The following is an 18,960-nucleotide window of genomic DNA, read 5'->3' on the forward strand; positions in this document are numbered from 1 at the left end:
AGCAGTGTGATCACTTGTTTAAAATTCTTTCATGGGATGTGAGTGTCACTGGCAAGGCCAGTATTTGTTGCCCATCCCTAATTGTCCTTGAGAAGGTGGTAATGAGCTGCCTTCTTGAATCGCTGCAGTCCATCTGGTGCTGGTACACCTACAGTACTGTTAGGAAAGGTATTACAGGATTTTGACCCAGCGACAATGAAGGATCGGCGATATAGTTCCAAGTCAGGATAGTGTATTGCTTGGAGGGGAACTTGTAGGTGGTGGTGTTCCCATGCATCTGCTGCCTTTGTCCTTATGGTGGAAGAGATCACAGGTTTGGAAGGTGCTGTTGAAGGAGGCGTGGTGAGTTGCTGTAGCGCCTCTTGTATAGGGTACACGCTGTTGCCACTGTGCATCAGTGGTGAAGGGAGTGAATGTTGAAGGTGGTGGATGGGGTGGCAACCAAGTGAGCTGCTTTGTCCTGGATGGTGTCAAGCTTCCTGAGTGGTGTTGGAGCCACACTTATCCAGGCAAGTGGAGAGTATTCCATCACACTCTTGACTTGTGCCTTGTAGATGGTGGACAGGCATTGGGGAGTCAGGAGATGGGTTACACACCGTAGAATTCCCAACCTTTGACCTGCTCTTATAGCCGCAGTATTTATATGGCTACTCGAGTTCAGTTTCAATGGTAATGGTAAACCCCAGGATGCTAATAGTGGGGGATTTCAGCGATGATAATGACGTTGAATGTCAAGGGGAGATGGTTAGACCCTCTTTTGTTGGAGATTGTCATTGCCTGGCACTTGTGTGGCACGAATGTTATTTACCACTTATAAGCTCAAGCTTAAAGGTTGTCCAGGTCTTGCTGAATATGGACACGGACTGCTTCAGTATCTGAGGAGTTGCGAATGGTACTGAACATTGTACAAATATCAGCGAACATCCCCACTTCTGACCTTATGATGGACGGAAGATCATTGATGAAGCAACTGACATTGGTTGGGCCTAGGACACTACCCTGAGGAACCCCTGCCGTGATGTCTTAGGGCTGAGATGATTGGCCTGCAATAACCACAACCATCTTCCTGTGTGCTAGTTATGACTCCAACCAGCGGAGAGTTCTCCCACTGATTCCCATTGACTTCAGTTTGGCTAGGGTGAAGTATGGTGGGATCCTTTATGTCCTGGACTGCTTAGGATCCACTCTGCTCACCCTTTATTGGAGAGGGGGCCATAAAAGGTGCCCTAAACGTAGTCTGCCTCACTTCTCCCGACTGGATAGTTGCATCCAGAGGGATCACCTGCTGTGGTCGAAACACACATAAGACACAAGTAGTAAAGTTTGGGACCTGGAACATCAGGACCCTAATGGACACACCCACAAGTGAACGCCCCAGAGCATCGCACTGAGTTTGTCACCCGAGAACTCTGGCGATATGACATTGACATCGTCGCTCCGAGTGAGACCCAGCAAGCTGGAGAGGGGAAGCTCAAGAAACACTGAGGCGGCTTTACTTTCTTCTGGAAGGGAAAATCAGAACTACAACACAGAATTTACAGAGTTGGATTTGCCATCAAGAATGAACTTGTCACCCAGCTTCATAAGTTCCCTCTTGGAAGCAATGAGTGCCTCATGACTCTTTGTCTCAAACTAGCAAGCAGCCAAAACGCCACAGTGAACAGTGCATATGACCTAACTCTAGAAGATGAGGCTGAAACGAAGGAAGATTTTTATGCCAAACTTGACCAAGCTCTCTGTGGGGCTCCGAAGGAGGGCAGGCTTATTCTTCGTGGAGGCTTCAATGCCAGAGTTGGAAGAGACTCCAATCTCTGAAATGGAACCATTGACAGAGAAGGAATTGGAAATGTCAACTCTAATGGAATTCTTCTCCTTGCCAAATGTGCAGAGCATGGGCTTATTATCACCAACACCCTGTTTTGACAGAAGAACAAGGACAAAATGTTATGGCAACACCCAAGGTCCAAACACCTTGAGGATGTAACTAGTAGAGTTGTTGAGGAGGAGTCAGTGGATGTGGTTTATTTGGACTTTCAGAAGGCTTTTGACAAAGTCCCACATAAGAGATTAGCATGTAAAATTAAAGCGCATGAGATTGGGGGTGGTGTATTGCGATGGATAGAAAATTAGTTGGCAGACAGGAAACACAGAGTAGGGATAAATGGGTCTTTTTCTGAATGGCAGACAGTGACTAGTGGGCTACCGCAGGGATCGGTGCTGGGACCCCAGCTATTCACAATATACATTAATGATTTAGATGAGGGAACTAAATGTAATATCTCCAAATTTGCAGATGACACAAAACTGGGTGGGAGGGTGAGTTGTGAGGAGGATGCAGAGAGACTTCAGGGTGATTTGGACAAGTTGAGTGAGTGGGCTAATGCATGGCAGATGCAGTATAATGTGGATATATGCGAGGTTATCCACTTTGGTAGCAAAAACAGGAAGGCAGATTATTAACTGAATGGCTATAAACTGAGAGAGGGGAATATGCAGCAAAACCTGGGCGGCACAGTGGCGCAGTGGTTAGCACCGCAGCCTCACAGCTCCAGCGACCCGGGTTCGATTCCGGGTACTGCCTGTGTGGAGTTTGCAAGTTCTCCCTGTGTCTGCGTGGGTTTTCTCCGGGTGCTCCGGTTTCCTCCCACAAGCCAAAAGACTTGCAGGTTGATAGGTAAATTGGCCATTATAAATTGTCACTAGTATAGGTAGGTGGTAGGGAAATATAGGGACAGGTGGGGATGTGGTAGGGATATGGGATTAGTGTAGGATTAGTATAAATGGGTGGTTGATGTTCGGCACAGACTCGGTGGGCCGAAGGGCCTGTTTCAGTGCTGTATCTCTAATCTAATCTAAAAAAAAAAATCTAATCTTCTCGTGCACCAGTCATTGAAGGTAAGCATGCAGGTGCAACAGGCAGTAAAAAGGGCAAATGGTATGTTGGCCTTCATAGCGAGAGGATTCGCGTACACAAGCAGGGATGTCGTGCTGCAATTATACAGGGCCTTGGTGAGGCCACACCTGGAATATTGTGTGCAGTTTTGGTGTCCTCATCTGAGGAAGGATGTTCTTGCTATAGAGGGAATGCAGCGAAGGTTTACCAAACTGATTCCTGGGATGGCGGGACAGACATATGAGGAGAGATTGAGTCAGTTAGGTTTATATTCGCTGGAGTTCAGAAGAGTGAGGGGGGATCTCATAGAAACCTATAAAATTCTAACAGGACTTGACAGGGTAGATGCAGGAAGGATGTTCCCGATGGTGTGGGAGTCCAGAACCAGGGGTCATAGTCTAACGGGTAAACCATTCAGGACTGAGATGAGGAGAAATTTCTTCACCCTAAGAGTGGTGAGCCTGTGGAATTCGCTACCACAGAAAGCAGTTGACATTGGTTGGGCCTAGGACAGAGATATCCATGAAAGATCAAGGTCGAAGCTCTGAAGGATCCAATCAAAATAGATGGATTCCAACAATGCCTTAGGGAAAACTTTCAATCCTCAATCAAGAACAGAAGAAGAGTGTCCACAGCACTTGGGATGTCCTTAAGTCCAATATAATTAATGCCTGTAAAGATACACTTAGATTTTCTGTCAGGAAACATCAGGACTGGTTTGATGAAAATGATCAGGATATCAACGAACTGATCACAAGCGCAAGACTTTCTATCCGTGGTGGAATGACCCAAACTCAAAGCAAAAGAAACTGGCTTACCAACAAGCAAAGGCAGAGGTACAAAGAAGCACCCAAAACATGAAGAACAGGTGATGGACAGACAGGGCAAAGGAAATTTAGCATCTCACTAACATGAATGATATCTCTGGCTTCTTCACTGCCACAAAGACCATTTATAGCCCAAGTACTCAAGGACCAGCTCCTTTTGAGGTCTAAGGATGGCAGAAATCTGATAAAGGAAAGGGAAGTCAATGCCCATCGGAGGGAGCATTTTGAAGACCTTTTCAATCAAGAATCCATTGTTGATTAGAGCATTTTCAACTCCATCCCACACTATCCAGTTAGAGATGAGCTCGGAACTCCAACAATGCCTGTGGAGGAGATGAAAGCCATCACACAACTGAAGAGCAAGAAAGTGGCAGGAGGTGATGGAATCCCCACTGAAATCTTTAAGCATGGAGGAGAGGGCTCCATGCCCTCATCCTACAGATCTGGAATGATGAGCAAGTCCCAAATGATCTCAAGGATGCTATGATTGTGACGATCTTTAAGAAAGGGGACAAATCCAACTATGGAAATTACAGAGGCATCTCCCTGCTCTCCATTGCAGGAAAGATCATGACAAGAACCCTTCTGAACTGACTCATTACACTTACTGAAGAGCTACTCCCTGAATCTCAATGTGGGTTTAGGCCACCAAGAAGCACTACTGACATAATTTTCACACATCGCCAACTACAAGAAAACTGCCGAGAACAACATCAACCTCTCTACATAGCACTTTTTTTTTGACTTGACAAAATCATGAGGCACTCTGGAAGATTCTGTTGAAGTATGGATGTCCTCCAAAATTCGTCACCATCCTTTGCCTGCTTCATAATACGCGAGCAGTGATCTTTAGGAATGGATCCATTAGAGATCCCTTTGAGGTTAAGACAGGAGTCAAACAAGATTATGTCATCTCCCCAACTCTTTTTTAGATCTTCCTAGCTGCCATGCTCTGTCTGACTAGAGACAAGCTTCCTGCTGGAGTGCAGTTTATTTATTGAATCCATTGTTTGATCAAAGTATTTTCAACTCCATCCCACAACATCCAGTTAGAGATGAGCTTGGAACTTGGAACCTATGGAGGTGATGAAAACCATTGCACAAAGAAAGAAGAACAAAGTGGCAGGAGGTGATGGAATCCCTGCTGAAATCTTTCAGCACAGTCAACTCCAATCAAAAACTAAGACCACCCGATTTCATTGAGCTTCAATATGCTGATGACGCTGCAGTAAGTGCTGTGTCTGAAGCAGATCTTCAGAGAATTGTTGACGTATTTACTGAGCAATATGAGAAGATGGGACTTACAGAACATTCAAAGTCCTCCATCAGCAAGTTCCAAATGCACACCCCCAACCCCATTGATTAGGATTCATGATGAGTGCCTGGAAATGTGGAACACTGCCAGTATCTTGGAAGTTATCCTTCACAGAAGGCTGAGATTGACAAAGAAATCCAGCATCACCTGAAATCTCCTGGTGCAGCCTTTTGGCCACCTGAGGAAGTGAGTGTTTGAAGAGCATGACATCAAAACGGAAACCAAGCTCATAGTCTACCATGCAGTCGTGATCACTACCTTACAATACGGGCTGAAATATGGACAACGAATAGGAGGCACCTCAAAACACTGGGGTCATATCATCAACGGTGCCTGCGGAAGATCCTACATATCAAGTGAGGGGACAGGCACACCAACATCCGTGTCCTCTCACAAGCTGGCACCATAAGCATTGAGGCTATGATTATCTGCCATCAGCTTCGTTAGGTTGGTCATATAGTTTGGATGTCGGATACCAAGCTCCCAAAGCAGGTTATCTTCTCCCAGCTCAGGCAGGGCAGACACACCAGAGGAGGACAAAATAAGTGCTTCAGGGATGTGCTGAAATGCAACATTGACGTTACTCTTGGGAGACCATTGCCCTGGCCAATCCAGATGGAGACACAGTCTGTGGGAATGATCTCAGCATTTGAGAACTAAAGATGACAAAATGAAGCAAAAAAGCAAGAGTGACGAAAAGAACAAGCCATGACCTGAACTAATAATACACAACCAGACATCCCCCATGACAACAAATGCCCTATATGCCATAAAGTCTGTAGATCCCGAATTGGCTTCACTCGCCATCTTTGGACTCATGGCAGACAATCATCCTAGCTTGCGAGGGATAGTCAATAATAATCTCACCTCATCTCTTGAGTTCAACTTTTTTGTCCATGTTTGGACCAAGTCTGTACTGAGGTCAAGAGCGGAGTGGCCCCAATGGAACCCAAATTGAGAATCAGTGAGCAGGCCATTGCTGCTTCAGTGGAAGCTGATGGAACTGTCGACGACACCTTCCATCGCTTTTCTGATGATCGAGAGTAGTCTGAGGCGGCAGTAATTGGTCAGGTTGGACTTGTCCTACTTTTTGTGTGCAGGACATACCTGGGAAATTTTCCACATTGCTGGGTAGATGCCAGTGTTGTAGCCATACTGGAACAGCTTGGCTAGGGGCAGGGCTAGTTCTGGAACACAAGTCTTTAGTTCTATTGCCGGAATGTTGTCAGGCCCCATAGCCTTTGCAGTATCCAGTGCCTTCAGTCGTTCCTCGATATCATGCGGAGTGAATCGAATTGGCTGAGGATCTCAGGAGGAGGCCAAGATGGATCATCAACTCGGCACTTTTGGCTGAAAATTGTTGCGAATGCTTCAGCCTTTTCTTTTGCACTGATGTGCTGGGCTCCCCCATCATTGAGAATGGGGATATTTATGGAGCCTCCTCCTCCTGTTAGTTGTTTAATTGTCCACCACCATTCACGACTTCGTGTGGCAGGACTGCAGTGTTGATCTGATCCATTGGTTGTGGGATCGCTTAACTCTGTCTATTGCGTGCTGCTTCTGCTGCTTGGCATGCAAGTAGTCCTGTGTTGAAGCTTCACCAGGCTGACACCTCATTTTTAGCTATGCCAGGTGCTGCTCTCCTATACCACTCATTGAACCAGGGTTGATCACCTGGCTTGATGGTGATGTAGAGTGAGGGATATTCCAGGTCATGAGGTTATAGATTGTGTTTGAATACAATACTGCTGCTGCTGATGGTTCACAGCGCCTCATGGATGCTCAGTTTTGAGCTGCCGGATCTGATCTGAATCTATCCCATTTAGCACGGTGGTAGTGCCACACAACACGATGGTGGGTATCCTCAGAATGAAGACGGAACTTTGTTTTCACAAGGATTGTGCGGTGATCACTCCTACCAAAACTGTTATGGACAGATGCTCTGTAACAAGTAGATTTGTGAGGATAAGGTCCAGTAGGTTTTTCTCTCTTGTGTGTTCCTTATCACCTGCCGTAGGCCCAGTCTAGCAGCTATGTTCTTAAGGACTCAGGCAGTTCGGTCAGTAGTGGTGCTACTGAGCCATTCTTGGTGATGGACATTGAAGTCCCCCCACCCAGAATACATTCTGTGCCCTTGCCACCCTCAATGCTTCTTCCAAGTGGTGTTCAACATGGAGAAGTACTGATTCATCAGCTGAAGGAGGGCAGTAGGTGGTAATCAGCAGGAGGTTTCCTTGCCCATGATTGACCTGATGCCCTAAGACTTTGTGAGATCCAGAGTCAATATTGAGGACTCCCAGGGCAACTCCCTCTCAACTGTATACCACTGTGCTGCCACCTCTGGTGAGACTGTCCTGCCGGTGGGACAGGATATACCCAGGAATGGTGATGGTGATGTCTGGGACATTGTCTGCAAGGTATGATTCCGTGAGTATGACTGTGTCAGGCTGTTGCTTAACTAGCCTGTGGGACAGCTCTCCAGATTTTGGCACAAGCCCCCAGATGTTAGTAAGGAGGACTTCCAGGGTCGATAGGCCTGAGTTTACTGTTGTCGTTTCTGGTACCTCGGTCGATGCCTGGTGGTCCGTCCAGTTTTATTCCCTTTCAACTTTCGTGTCGCAGTTTTCTACAATTGTACAACTAAATCTAGTCACATACAGGCCAGATCAGGTAAGGATGGCAGATTTCCTTCCCTAAAGGATATTAGTGAACCAGATGGGTTTTTACAACAGTCGATAGTAGTTTCATGGTCACCATTACTGAGATTAGCTTTCAATTCCAGATTTTCATTAATTAATTGTATTTATTCATTAATTGAATTTCAATTCCACAGTGCCATGGTGGGATTTGAACCCGTGTCACCAGAGAATTAGCCTGGGTCTCTAGATTACTAATTCAGTGACATTACCACTATGCCACCATCTTCCCCACCCACCCCCAAGGCATATCAGTCCTTCGGCACAAGAGCACTTGATCAGTGACACCCACACATGCACCTAGACCCTGGAGAGCTAAATGCAGGGGAAACTGGAAGTGGGCCTGCCTAAGCACTTTGCCTTGCCTGGAACGTGAAGCTGAGCAACCAAGCTCATCAAGGGCCTCGCTGTTTGCAGTTATCCACTAAACATTGGGAAAACCGCAGCTGAAATAAATTTGTGGGGTGGAGTGATGGTGAGGTGGGTGGTGGGGTCGGGGGGAGGAGTTGAGACCCATCCTTCAGAGTAGTAACCATGGTAACAGGATCAGCTTGAATCCATCTAAAATGGTGGCCAATTTTGAGAATGCCTCAATCTTTACAATACGATATTTCTAAGGTCTGATCTTATATACCAGACTTCTGCAAAATTCACCAAAGCTTCTGTAACAATAGAACACCCTCTGAAATTCTTTATTCATGATTTATCACTGTACCAAACCTGAATCTGTGGGCTGAATTTTGTTGCACCTCTGACATCGGGCTCCATGGCGAAGGGGGTGCGGAAGATCACCTGAGGCAGCGGCCTGCCAAGGACCCCGACGCCGGGATTGCTGGGCCCAATCTTCACAGCGGCAGGGAGGCTCTGTGGCGGCCCATCCGCCGCTCAGCGTCTTTAAATATTTAAATAAAGGACATGAAAAAATGAACATACCTTTCACTGTTATCTTGCCGGCTGTCCGCGATCTTGTGTGTGGCAGCCAGCACTAACACGCCTTCACTTTCCCGTCCAGGGAAAGCTGGTGCCACCGAGGTGGGGACGGGGGGATCTTAGGAATTTTAGTGTAATAGCGGGGGTGTCAAATCTGCATTTGTAGTGTAGTGTAGTGGAGGCGGAGGAAAGGGATGACCTCTGTACTTTGTGCAGTTGGTGGGGGAAAGGTCACATATTAAATACAAGTGTTTTGGGGAGGGGGGAAAACAGGGCAGCCATTTATTTTCTTTTTATTTTGGGGGTACGGGCCAAAAATCAATTTACAGTGTATTGGGTGAAGGGAAGGGAGTACGGCTTCAACTGTGCAGGTCTGGCAGCCCTTCAAAAATGACGGCAGCACCTGCACAAAGGCAGCTGATGTCGTTGTTGGCGTCGCAGAGCCTGCCCCCTCCATGTGATGGGGAGGGTGGATTGCCCAGTGTACGCAGATGAGCCACATGATAGATTGGGGTGGCATGCAGGTTGCCACTGAGCGGTGGGAGAATAAAATCCAGCCTAGTGTGTTGTTTTATTTGTTCGTGGGATGTGGGCGTCACTGGCTAGGCTAGCATTTATTGCCCATCCCTAATCGCCCTTGAGAAGGTGGTGGTGAGCTGCCTTCTTGAACCACTGCAGTCCACATGGGGTAGGTACATCCACAGTGCTGTTAGGGAGTTCCATGACTTTAACCCAGCGACAGTGAAGGAACAGTGATATAGTTCCAAGTCAGGATGGCGTGTGACTTGAAGGGGAACTTGCAGGTGGTGGTGTTCCCATGCATTTGCTGCCCTTGTCCTTCTAGGTGGTAGAGGTCATGGGTTTGGAAGGTGCTGTCTAAAGGCGCCTTGATGCATTGCTGCAGTACATCTTGTAGATCGTACACACTGCTGCAACTGTGCGTCGGTGGTGAAGGGAGTGAATGTTTGTGGATGGGGTGCCAATCAAGTGGCTGCTTTGTCCTGGATGGTGTTGAGCTTCTCGAGTGTTGTTGGAGCTGCAGCCATCCAGGCAAGTGGAGAGTATTCCATCACACTCCTGACTTGTGCCTTGTAAATGGTGGACAGACTTTGGGGAGTCAGGAGGTGAGATACCCACCGCAGGATTCCAAGCCTCTGACCTGCTCTTGTAGCCACGGTATTTATATGGCTGCTCCAGTTCAGTTTCTGGTCAATGGTAACCCCCAGGATGTTGATAGTGGGGGATTCAGTGATCGTAATGCAGTTGAATGTCAAGGGGAGATGGTTAGATTCTCTCTTGTTGGAGATGGTCATTGCCTGGCACTTGTGTGGCGCGAACGGCTAAGCGAGGAAGTTAAGGATAACATTAAGACAAAAACTAAGGCATACCATATTGCAAAGGCCAGTGTCAGGCTGGAAGATTGGAAAACGTTTAAAGATCAACAAAGGGCTACTAAAAAAGTAATAAAAAGAGCAAAGGTAAATTATGAAAGAAAACTAGTACAAAATATAAAAATGGATAGCAAAAGCTTCTATAAGTATATAAAAGCTAAGAGAGTAGCTAAAGTGAATGTTGGTCCCTTGGAGGATAAGACTGGGGAATTAATAGAGGGCAACACAGACATGACAGAGACACTAAATCAGTATTTTGCCTCAGGTTTCATGGTGGAGGACACTAGTACCATCCCAATAGTAACAGGTAATGCAGAGGTTAGAGATAGAGAGGAACTTAGAACAATCATCATCACTAGGGAAAAAGTACTGAGCAAACTATTGGCATTGAAGGCAAACAAATCCCCAGGGCCTGATGGCCTACATCCTAGGATCTTAAAGGAAGTGGCAACGGAGATAGTGGATCTATTGATTATAATATTCCAAAATTCCCTGGATGCGGGAAAGGTTCCAGTGGATTGGAAAAAAGCTAATATAACGTCCTTATTCAAAAACGGAGGCAGAAAGTAGGAAGCTATAGACCAGTTAGTTTAACATCTGTAGTTGGGAAATTGTTAGAAACCATTATTAAGGAAGTAATAACAGGACATTTAGAAAATCAAAACACAATCCATCAGAGTCAGCATGGTTTTATGAAGGGTAAATCGTGTTTGACTAATTTGCTAGAGTTCTTTGAAGCTGTGCCAAGCAAAGTGGATAATGGGGATCCTGTCGATGTAGTATATCTGGACCTCCAGAAGGCATTTGATAAGGTGCCGCACTAAAGGCTAATACACAAGGTAAGATCACATGGGGTTAGGGGCAATTTATTAGCTTGGATAGAGGATTGGCTAACCAACAGAAAATAGAGTCGGGATAAATGGGTCTTTTTCTGGTTGGCAAGATGTAACTAGTAGGGTGCCACAGCGTTCGGTCCGCAGGCCCCAACTATTCACAATCTATATCAATGGTTTGAATGCAGGGATAGAAGGTACTATAGCCAAATTTGCAGATGACACTAAAATAGAAATTTATAAATGGATATGGATAGGTTAGATAAATGGGCCAAAATTTGGCAGATGGAGTTTAGCGTGGCTAAGTGTGAGGTTATCCATTTTGGTCAGAAGAACAGAAAGGAAAATTATCTAAATGGAGAGAAACCTCAGAGTGCTTTGGTGCAGAGGGATCTGGGTGTCCTCGTGCATGAATCACAGAAAGCTAGTATGCAAGTACAGCAGGTAATAAGGAAGGCAAATGGAATTTTGGCATTTATTGCTAAAGGAATAAAATATAAAAGTAGGGAAGTGTTGCTGCAACTGTACAAGGCCGCACCTGGAATATTGCATACAGTTTTTGTCCCCTTACTTGAGGAGGAATGTCGTTGCATTGGAGGCAGTTCAGAGGAGGTTCACTAGATTTATTCCAGGGATGAGGGGTTTGTCTTATGAAGACAGATTGAGCAGTTTAGAAGAATGAGAGAAGATCTAATTGAGGTATATAAGTTGAATAAGGGGATTGACAAAGTCGACGTAGAGAGGATGTTTCCTCTTGTGGGGCAATCTAGAACGAGAGGTCATAGTTTTAGGATAAGTAGTAGCAGATTTAAAACTGAGATGAGGAGAAATTACTTCTCTCAAAGGGTCGTGAGTGTGGAATTCACTACCCCAGAGTGCGGTGGATGATGGGACATTGAATAAATTTGAGGAGATAGACTGATTTTTAATTAGTAATGGGTTGAAGGGTTATGAAGAACATGCAGGAAAGTGGAGTTGAGGCTGAGATGATATCAGCCATGATCGTATTGAATGGCGGGGCAGGCTCGAGGGGCTGAATTGCCTACTCCTGCTCCTAGTTCTTATGTTCTTATGAATGATACTTGCCAGTTATCAGCCCAAACCTGGATATTGTCCAGGTCTTGCTGCATTTCTACACTGACTGCTTCGGTATCTGAGGAGTTGTGAATGGTGCTGAACATTGTGCAATCATCAGCAAACATCCCCACTTCTGACCTTATGAAGGAAGGAAGGTCATTGATGAAGCAGCTGAAGATGTTTGGGCCTAGGACACGACCCTGAGGCATTCCTGCAGTGATGTCCTGAAGCTGAGATGGTTGACCTCCAACAACCACAACCATCTTCCTTTGCGCTAGGTACGACTCCAACCAGCGGAGAGTTTTCCCCCCGATTCCCAATGTCTCCAGTTTTGCTCGGGCTCCTTGATGCCATACTTGGTCAAATGCTGCCTTGACGTCAAGGGCAGTCACTCTCACCTCACCTAACAGAACCCAAACTGAGTGTCGCTGAGCAGGTTACTGCTAAGTAAGTGCTGCTTGATAGCACTGTCGACGACACCTTCCATCTCTTAGAATCATAGAAAGCTTAAGACACAGAAAGAGGCGACTTGGCCTGTCGTGTCTGTGCCAGCCGAAAAAACCATCCACCAATTCTAATCCCACCTTTCAGCATTTAGTCCGTAGCCCTGCAGATTACGACACTTGAGGTGCATATCCAGACTCCTTTTGAATGAGTTGAGGGTTTCTGCCTCAACTACCCTTTCACGCAGTGAGTTTCAGACCTCCACCACCCTCTGGGTGAAAATGTTTTTCCTCATCTCCCCTCTAATTTTTCTACCAATCACTTTAAGTTTATGGCCCCTCGTCACTGACCTCTCTGCTAAAGTGAACAGACCCTTCACCTCCACTCTATCCAGGCTCCTCAAAATTTTGAACATTTCAATCAGATTTGCCCTCAACCTTCTCTGTTCCAAGGAGAACATCCCCAGCCTATCCAATCTTTCCTCATAGCTGCATTTTTACAGTACTGGCACATCCTCGTAAATCTCCTCTGTACCTTCCTCCTTTCTGTAATGAGGTGACCAGAACTGCACACAGCACTCCAGTTGTGGCCTAACCAATGAGTTATACAGTTCCAGCATAACCTCCCTGCTCTTATATTCTATACCTCGGTTAATAAAGGAAAGGATTCCATATGCCTTCTTAACCACCTTATCAACCTGTCCTGCTACCTTCAGGGATCTGTGGACATTCGCTCCAAGGTCCCTCACTTCCTCTACAGTTCTCAGTATTTTCCCAAAAATCATATATTCCTTTGCCTTGTTTGACCTCCCTAAATGCATCATCTCACACTTCTCCAGGCTGAATTCCACTTTATTCATGATCAAGAGTAGACTGATTGGGCAGTAATTGGCCGGGTTGGATCTGCTTTTTGTGTGCAGGACATACCTGGGCAATTTTCCACATTGCCGGGTAGATGTCAGTGTTGTAGCTGTATTGGAACAGCTTGGCTAGGGATGTGGCATATTCTGGAGTACAGGTCTTCAGTACTATTGCCAGAATGTTGTCAGCGCCCATAGCCTTTGCAGTATCCAGTTCCTTCAGTCGTTTCTTGATATCACGTGGAGTGAATCGAATTGGCAGAAGACTGGCATCCGTGATGTTGGGGACTTCAGGAGGAGGCCGAGATGAATCATCCACTCAGCACTTCTGGCTGAAGATTGTTGCAAATGCTTCTGCCTTATCTTTTGCACTGATGCGCTGAGCTCCCCCATCATTGAGGATGGGGCTATTTGTGGAGCCACCTTCTCCAGTCAGTTGTTTAATCGTCCACCACCATTCATGAGTGGATGTGGCAGGACTGCAGAGCTTAGATGTGATCTTTTGGCTATGGGATCACTTAGCTCTGTCTCTTGCATGCTGCTTACGCTGTTTGGCACGCAAGTAGTCCTGGGTTGTAGCTTCACCAGGTTTTTGAGGTATGCTTGCTGTTGCTCCTGGCATGCCTTCCTGTACTCTTCATTGAACCAGCGTTGGTACCCTGGATTGATGGTAATGACAGAGAGAGGGATATGCTGGGCAATGAGGTTATAGATTGTGGTTGAGTGCAATTCTGCTGCTGCTGATGGCCCACGATGCCTCATGGATGCTCAGTTTTGTATTGCTACATCTGTTCGAAATCTATCCCATTTAGCACGGTGATAGCGCCACAAAATGATGGAGGATATCCTTAATGTGAAGACGGGACTTTGTCTCCACAAGGACTGCGCGATGGTCACTCCTACCAATACTTCATGATCAGATTTATCTGCGGCAGGCAGATTGGTGAGGATGAGATCAAGTATATTTTTCCCTCTTGTTGGTTCCCTCACCACTTGCTACAGACCCAGTCTAGCAGCTGTCCTTTAAGACTCTGCAAGCTCGATCAGTGATGGTGTTACCGAGCTACTCTTGGTGATGGACATTGATGTCCCCCACCCAGGGTACATTCTGTGCCCTTTCCACCCTCAGTGCTCCCTCCAAGTGCTGTTCAGCATGGAGGAGTACTAGTTCATCAGTTGAGGGAGGGCAGTAGGTGGTAATCAGCAGGTTTCCTTGCCCATGATTGACCTGATGCCATGAGACTTCATGGGAGTCTGGACATCTGGAGTCGATGTTGAGGACTCCCAGGGCAACTCCCTCCCGACTGTAAACCACTGTGCCGCCACCTCTGCTGGGTCTGTCCTGCCGGTGGGACAGGACATAGCTGGGGATGGTGATGGCGGTGTTTGGGCATTGTCTGTAAGGTATGATTCTGTAAGTATGACTATGTCAGGCTGTTGCTTGACTAGTCTGTGGAACTGCTCTCCCAACTTTAGCACAAGCCCCCAGATGTTAGTAAGGAGGACTTTGCAGTGTCGATAGGCCTGGGTTTGCCTTTGTCGTTCCCGGTGCCTAGGCCATTGCAGGGTGGTCCATCCGGTTTCATTCCTTATTGACTTCGTGGATACAACTGAGTGGCTTGCTAGGCCATTTCAGAGGGCATTTAAGAGTCAACCACATTGCTGTGGGTCTGGAGTCACATGTAGGCCAGACCAGGTAAGGACAGCAGATTTCCCTCGCGAAAGGACAGACTATCTTTGAAAGAAAGCCTTACATTTATCGCCAAGCCGGGTGCACATGTGCAGTTGTTGAAAAAAAAAATCCAGTGTTTTCAGAGCCCTCTTGGGAGATCACGAGTGAGGCTCATTTGACAAAGAAATCGTGTCCCTCGCAATCATTTTGCAAGAGTTGTCATTAATGAGGCAATGGCTGGAAAAAATCTGGGTATTGGGGGAGTGGGTTTTTTCCCCCAAAACAAATTTTCTTCACAAAATTTGTAAAAATACATTACAAAATGATTCAATTTGGACATTTCATAAAGTGCAATACAGATCAGTTTCTTTCAATACAGTACATGAGATGCCTCACTACATTTGCTATTTCAGGTTATATTTACACTGGACATTTGCATTACATACCAGAAACATTTTCTGAGGGGTTTTACACAGTTTCCAGTCCCTCAGTATACTATGGCTGGAGGGCCTTACACAGTGGCCCTTTTCCCATTGAGCCTTTGCGGCGGCTGCCCCAGATTTTAGTGCGACCCTCAGCATGTAATCCTGGACCTTGGAATATGCCAGTCTGCAACACTCAGTCATGGACAGCTCTTTGCACCGTGTTACGACCGAGGTGGGAGGAGTTCCACTTCTCCACAGGTCACAACATATATTTAAATGTTTACCCAGTTACTGATGTAGTCAATCATCTCCTCTACTTTTTATCCAAGAATAAAATACATCAACCAGGTTTCTTTCATAATCAACAAAATTGTCAGTTTATATTAAAACAAGACTTAACCTGTAATGAAGCAAAGCATTAATGTACAAATTGAAATATGAAAGTTCCCTTTTTACCTTAGGCACACACACATGACAGTTAACTGAAAAATAGAAATATTCTCTTTGGAGCTCTGTTACAAAAAAAAAAGACAAAAAAGAATACTTTGGCCAAATACTTGCTAATTTATGAAGAAAAAAAAAGATATGGAAAGATGTCAGTTGTTTCTTTTTGTATTGGTGATCCAAATACCAGTAGACAGCTGTCACTGGGATCTTTCTAGAACAATTCTTTTCAGGAGATGTTGAAGATCAGTTTGACTGGCTTTTCAGGAGAAATGCAGCATCAGTTTCTCTATTTCTTACACTTGATTCTCAGGAAGTTCTCAGAGATGGAAGAGGGTGCTGATGGTGACTACTTTCTTGGCTGGTTTTCTCCAACTGCTGTCCAAACAGTTCACACCCCAACACACTGTCCAAAGTGAAACCAAAAACAATATCTCAAGAGTCAAGCCTCCTGACCCCTATAAATCTTGACCTGCCACTTCTCTGTAACCATCTCCCCCAAGTCAAAAAGCCCTTGCTGGGTATTTATCTGAAGACAGATGACTTCCAGTAAATGTTGTTTTCAAACACGACCTCTCAGTCTCCTTTCAATGGCCCCAGTGGAAAAAGTATCAATGGAATCCTTTTCGGTTTTCCCAAACAAAGCAATATCCATAATTCTGAAATACATGAGCCCTCAAAAAAAAACTTTAAAAATATAGAAGTACCGTCATAACAACTGGAAGACCAGAAGGCTTCAGGCAGATCAAAGTGCCTTTCACCGTGCTGATGGTCCTCCAGCAGCAGTTCGTGTTTATTTCAGTGTGCATCCTTCGGAACAGCCCGTGCAGCACGGAGTCCTACATTACGGAGGTGCTCAGGATGAACCCAGACAAACACCACTGCATCTCTTTCCAGACCTGCTTTGCAAAGGCACATTCCAGAAGGAAGTGGACAACAGTCCCTTCCCTACCGCAGAACAGCATGCAGAGGTGGTGAGAATCCGGGTGTGCAGGAAAGATTTGACAGGGAGGGTCCTTCTCACCACCGGCCAAGCCTAGTCTCGATGCCTGTTTGAAAGTTATGGTGATAAGGCATTCTCCCAATTAAGTTTGATAGTCTACTCAGGGAACCATCCAACAGGATCCACCATCTCCTTTTCCCGCAGGGCTGCGAGGGCATTAAGTGCAGATCATTGCCTGATGGACTTGTGGTCAAACGTTTTTTTCTGTACAAACTTTTCCATGAGGGACAGGTGGTACGGTACAGTCCAACTGAATGGAGCATTCTGCAGCAAAGTGGCTAGACCCATCCTTTGTAACACTGGGGACAAATAGAACCTCAGCATATAGTAATGCTTGGTGTTAGTGTACTGAGGCACAGTGTGGCTTTCGTGCAGAGAGATCGACCATTGACATGCTGTTCTCCCTTCGTCAGATACAGGAGAAATGCCGTGAACAACAGATGCCCCTCTACATTGCTTTCATTGATCTTACCAAAGCCTTTGACCTCGTCAGCAGACGTGGTCTCTTCAGACTATTAGAAAAGATCGGATGTCCACCAAAGCTACTAAGTATCATCACCTCATTCCATGACAATATGAAAGGCACAATTCAACATGGTGGTTCCTCATCAGAGCCCTTTCCTATCCTGAGTGGTGTGAAACAGGGCTGTGTTCTCGCACCCACACTTTTTGGGATTTTCTTCTCCCTGCTGCTTTCACATGCGTTCAAATCCTCTGAAGAAGGAATTTTCCTCCACACAAGATCAGGGGGCAGGTTGTTCAACCTTGCCCGTCTAAGAGCGAAGTCCAAAGTACGGAAAGTCCTCATCAGAGAACTCCTCTTTGCTGACGATGCTGCTTTAACATCTCACACTGAAGTGTGCCTGCAGAGTCTCATCGACAGGTTTGCGGCTGCCTGCAATGAATTTGGCCTAACCATCAGCCTCAAGAAAACGAACATCATGGGGCAGGACGTCAGAAATGCTCCATCCATCAATATTGGCGACCACGCTCTGGAAGTGGTTCAAGAGTTCACCTACCTAGGCTCAACTATCACCAGTAACCTGTCTCTAGATGCAGAAATCAACAAGCGCATGTGTAAGGCTTCCACTGCTATGTCCAGACTGGCCAAGAGAGTGTGGGAAAATGGCGCACTGACACGGAACACAAAAGTCCAAGTGTATCAGGCCTGTGTCCTCAGTACCTTGCTCTACGGCAGCGAGGCCTGGACAACGTATGCCAGCCAAGAGCGACGTCTCAATTCATTCCATCTTCGCTGCCTTCGGAGAATACTTGGCATCAGGTGGCAGGACTATATCTCCAACACAGAAGTCCTTGAAGCGGCCAACACCCCCAGCTTATACACACTACTGAGTCAGCGGCGCTTGAGATGGCTTGGCCATGTGAGCCGCATGGAAGATGGCAGGATCCCCAAAGACACATTGTACAGCGAGCTCGCCACTGGTATCAGACCCACCGGCCGTCCATGTCTCCGCTATAAAGACGTCTGCAAACGCAACATGAAATCGTGTGACATTGATCACAAGTCGTGGGAGTCAGTTGCCAGCATTCGCCAGAGCTGGCGGGCAGCCATAAAGACAGGGCTAAATTGTGGCGAGTCGAAGAGACTTAGTAGTTGGCAGGAAAAAAGACAGAGGCGCAAGGGGAGAGCCAACTGTGCAACAGCCCCGACAAACAAATTTCTCTGCAGAACCTGTGGAAGAGCCTGTCACTCCAGAATTGGCCTTTATAGCCACTCCAGGCGCTGCTTCACAAACCACTGACCACCTCCAGGCGCGTATTCATTGTCTCTTGAGATAAGGAGGCCCAAAAGAAAAGAAAGAAAGGTGTTAGTGTACTGGGGTTCTAAGCACAAGTTGATGCAGTTGCAGACAAAGGTGGCCATCAGGATGAGGGCAACATTGAGTACTTTTTGTCACCCTTTATCCCTGTGGACACGATCCATTTTCAATCTCCAGATAAAGTGGAAGATGGCTGAGGTGACCGCCACGGCGCAGGAGTGGGGTATGGGTCAAACCTGCACCACGTACAGCCACACCGAGCACCTGATTACCAGGTTCTTACCCGCAATGGAGAGGGAATGTGCTCCCACATGCCCAGTTTCTGTTTCACCATGGCTATATGCACCTCCTAGTTTTTGGCAGATGCCCC

General features: G+C 46.3%; 1 protein-coding gene across 1 annotated transcript in view; it reads left to right on the forward strand.

Moving 5' to 3' along the window:
* Window positions 1-18,960, forward strand: part of LOC137374566 (immunoglobulin-like domain-containing receptor 2) — a 151,788-nt gene that overhangs the window by 105,188 nt on the left and 27,640 nt on the right. The window lies entirely within an intron of this gene.

Source organism: Heterodontus francisci, chromosome 10, assembly GCF_036365525.1.
Source record: "Heterodontus francisci isolate sHetFra1 chromosome 10, sHetFra1.hap1, whole genome shotgun sequence".
Lineage (NCBI taxonomy): Eukaryota > Metazoa > Chordata > Chondrichthyes > Heterodontiformes > Heterodontidae > Heterodontus > Heterodontus francisci.